A 4,288-nucleotide genomic window follows, 5' to 3' on the forward strand; every position below is an offset into this window, starting at 1 on the left:
GATGCCCTGCACACTACACACTGCTCTCTCTCTCCCCTACGTGCAGTTATGTGATGCCCCACAAGAGGGCTACTCATTTGACTGATGTACAGTTGTGTGGGTTCATGCTTTTGTGCTGAGGCAAAAGCCTCCTTGAGCAGGAGCAGGGGTAGCTAGCTGCTGCTCCAAAGCAGGCACTGGTGAGGGTCATAACCTCACCATACAGGTGCAAAATCAGCGCTGTGTATGCACAGTATATTTACTGTTTTTCAGCCATACGGACGCCAGGATCATTGGGAATCGTGCCCCACTGGCAAAGGACAGTTAGGGGACTCTTTGGGGCTGAAAACAGGGCAAAAACCAGTAAATACAGCGTGCTGAATTTACTGTTTTTGGACAGGAATCAGAGGATATACGACACTGCAAGCGAGTTCCAGCAGGGGAATTGGTTTCGCGCAAGTTTTGGGGCTGTTATGCTGCCGAAATTTGGCCAAATCAAATGGTATCTAGGTGGATACACGTGAAGGATTCCCAGGACCTTACCTTGTAATTTACCCTCCTAAAGAATAAAGAAATACCGAAAGGGGCGCCAATTTTGGGGCCTACAGGTTGTCGGCGTCTGCTCGGAGCATTCTAGCTTCCGAGCCGTGTGTGTATTCAAGTGTTAACTCCCGTCGCAGGTTCTCTTTGCAAAGTGCTCTGTGTGTGTGTATAAAGTAAAGAATTTTCGGGTGAAAGCCAACGCCTACCGCCCTACGGGCCGGTTTCACTGAAAACTGATGGTCTTTCCAGGCTGAATCTGCTACTCTTTTAGGGCTAAATCTGCAAGTACTTCATGGCTGAAAAACGCTGCAGGCTGAGGTAGTAGCTGCTGAAAACACTAGGTTGCTGGGAACAAAACGCTAGGTCTATGGTCTTCAAAAACGCTATGCACGGGGCTTGCTAGCGATGATTACCTAATGCAAAACGCCAAGTGCTAGGAGGTATGGCGATAACCACCTTGATGGAAACGCCAAGGTGCTGAGTCCTTTGGTTGGAGGGGAGACCACCAAGTTCTTGTTGAGAAGTTGCCTCCTGAGCTTGGCTCTTGTTGCCTCTTCTGCCATTTAGTGCTAGTCTAGGTTTGCTTATATACAAACTTACTCAATTTGCCCTACCTACTTTCCAACAAAAGTCACTTAAAAATATTAAGTGAAAAATATCAAAAATAGGGAAAATAGCCTAAATGCATTGGAAAAGTCCACTGATGGAATCTGACTGGAATCTCATGGTCATGCTGTGTGCAGCCAGAGAATATGCATCCACTCTAAGTGTATGGACATGCACGGTCTACGAATAGACTCACAAAAGTGCCAGATCACTTCTAAATCTAGACTGACTGGACTGACTGAACCCTGATCATGCTGTAGGTTGTCCACGGACACACAGGGTTGGATATAACCGGCTTGTACAACGTAGAGGGCGGTACTATTTCAATTACCTGTTAACTTTACACAGAGCACTGAGAAGGGAAGAGAACACAGTTGCGTCCAGCGACTAGAATGTCACTGCGCACACAAGACCGACACCCTGTAGGCCCCAAAGACTGGCGCCCCTTTCGGTATTTCTTTATTCAAATTAAAGTAGACGATCCGATCACTTCGCACAAGCTTTCACAAAGCTGTCCAAACCTGGCGAGGGCTGAAAACGCAGGTTTTCGACCTGATTTCTGCAGCATAACGGCGCAAAAACCCCTGCAGGTCAAAAACACCTGTCTAGGACGGACTCCCTCACTATCTGGAAGCTTTCTGGTGAGATGTCATAGAAATTCAGCGGGCTGTAATTCCCTGTTTTTCACTGCCGGGTGCCCAAAAGTCTGTACATGCATCCCAAGGCTCTCACGAGGCTCCCCCGGTGCTCCCTTGCAGTTTAGGTGCGAAACCCTAAATCTGCGGAAAAACACAGCAGGCTGTAATTCGCTGTTTCGGATCGTTTTTAGCGGAGCCCTACAAGATGGCAGAAGTAAAGAATAGTTTGAACACGCCTACGCGTGTCCCAAGGGCTCCCGTACGCAATGGGACAGTTCTCCTGTGAATTGGACGAGTTTTCACGCGAGAAAACTCTCCGAACTCGCAATCTTTCGCGATGAAACTGTGCGTACCTGTGGGGGATTAGCAATTAGCTAATCCGGTTCCTGTTCAGAAGGCTCTTGCCTTGGCAAACGCGCATAAACCCCCAGAAGTGTACATGTTCATCTGAGTAGCCCAACTAGTGGGGCATTACCATATGTCCCAAAGGGGAGAGAGAGATGCACGAGAGCAAATCATCGCGCTACATGAGACAGAGGAGAAGGCAAGCTTTCCATTAAAGCTGTAGACCTGCACCCACTACTCACACACACACTGTAGCTCACTTATGATAAAAAATCAGCCTCCTCTCTCAAATTGGGCGCCCCCTCTTCAGCATCGGCTTGCTGCTGCTGTGCACCCAACCTTGTTGCACCATCGCCATCACTGCCCAGCCCCCCCCCCACTCGTGTTGCCCGCTGCCCTCAGCCCCCGCTGCCCCCCGCTCTGCATTCCCCTGCCGCTTGCACTTAGCCCTTGCTGCCCCCCCCCCCTCGCGCTGCTCTGTCCCAGCCCATCCGCCCGCCATCAGCCCCTGCTGCCGCTGCACACCCACAGCCCAAGCTCTCTCGCTGCTGGCCCGCCTGCCCCAGCCCGTTTTATCACCCCCCCCCCGACTCGGCCCATTCACCCGCCATTTTCCTTGGTTATTCCCTGCAATTTCGGCACCTTCGGCATTTGTTTCAACCCCTTGAAGCAGTGTTGGCGCGCCCTTTTGCAGCGCCCTCCCGTCGTCGTCCTCTTCTTACGCCACAGTAGTAGACACAGATGGAGGCTCCAGCTTCGCCACAGAGGGACTCGCTAGAAGCCCCCTCGCCCGACCCCGTTGAGCCCACCATTCGACTTGCTCTCTCGCCTTGCCGCTGAGGTAGAGCGATTGCAGGCGACCTCGGTCATCTGCAAGATTCTCGGCACCCGACCTAGCAGAGGAGAGCTGCGAGACCTTCTCCAGGCCCGCCTTCTCGCAGAGGTGGGAAAGATTTTGGATGTCCAGATTCTCGGACGGGGGTACTATCAGATCGAGTTTGAGTCCTCCGAGATGGCGTCCAAGGTCATAGCTATGAGTCCACTGGCCATCCGAGCCTCACGTGCCCACTTTCGACAGTGGCCACATGGTTTTGACCCAGCTTCGGATGTTCTAGTAGAGGAGACAGACATCCCCATCTCAATCTGCTTTCCGGGTTTACAGAGAGAGTACTTACCACTTCTTTCCAGGATCGGTTCCGCCATTGGGACTGTCCTGGAGACACCTCGCACGGCAGCATCAGTAGCTGCGAAGGCAGCTGGCATTCCCTCAGTTCGAGTTTTGGTCAGAGATACCCACACTCTCCCGAAGGTTATCCTTCTACCTAGGGTTAGTGGGGGTTGGTTTCGACAGAGTGTGGAGTACTCGGGCCTCCCGAACCAGTGCTTCATTTGTCGACAGATGGGCCATCTAGCGAAGGCCTGTCCACGGAGGAGGCCACGACCTGCACCACAGCCTCAGCCCCAGCCTGCCACGACTGGCCCGCAGCCACAGCCAACGGCACAGCGTACAGATGCAGAGCCACCCTCCGAGCCTGGGGCTCCAACAGAGGAGGGGTGGCAGCAGGCTCGTGGCCGCCGACGCCAACGTCAGCCTGGCACTCAGAGTGGCCCTCAGGTGCCTACTCAGCAGCAGTGGGTTCCCACGGGGAACCGTTTTGGTCCTCTCGAGCAGGAGGAGATCCCTACGCCAGCCTCCACCTCTGCTTCTCCCTCGACAGCCGCTTCCCCCCCCCCCCCCCCCCCCCCCCCCAGAGTTCCCCCCCTTTTCCTCATCCTCCCCGCCCTCTGCTCCCGTCGCCTCTCCACCTCGCCCCTCTACCTCTATCGCCCCATCCCGCCCCTCTTCTCCTCTACTCTCCCTAGCTCCCTCTCCCCCCCCCCTCCTACTCCAGTTCCTCAGTCGGCTCAGGAGACTGGTCCCTCTCCGGCGGCTAGGAGATCTCTTGGCAACGCCTTTGCCACGAGTCGCCTAGCGCGAGAGGGTCAGCCCTTCTTGCGGCCCCCTCTGCAAATTCAGACTTCCTCCCTTGTGGGCTGACGAGCATTGACATCAAACGCCGCTGGGACTTCTTCAACTACGGGTTTACTCGTTTTCTCGACGATTCCGCAGCAGACCATGAAGCAACATCTTTCAAGGTCCATGTTTTGTTCCTCGCCGCTAGGGGGACAGAGGCCCT

Source organism: Adiantum capillus-veneris, chromosome 4, assembly GCF_014529385.1.
Source record: "Adiantum capillus-veneris isolate H3 chromosome 4, ASM1452938v2, whole genome shotgun sequence".
Lineage (NCBI taxonomy): Eukaryota > Viridiplantae > Streptophyta > Polypodiopsida > Polypodiales > Pteridaceae > Adiantum > Adiantum capillus-veneris.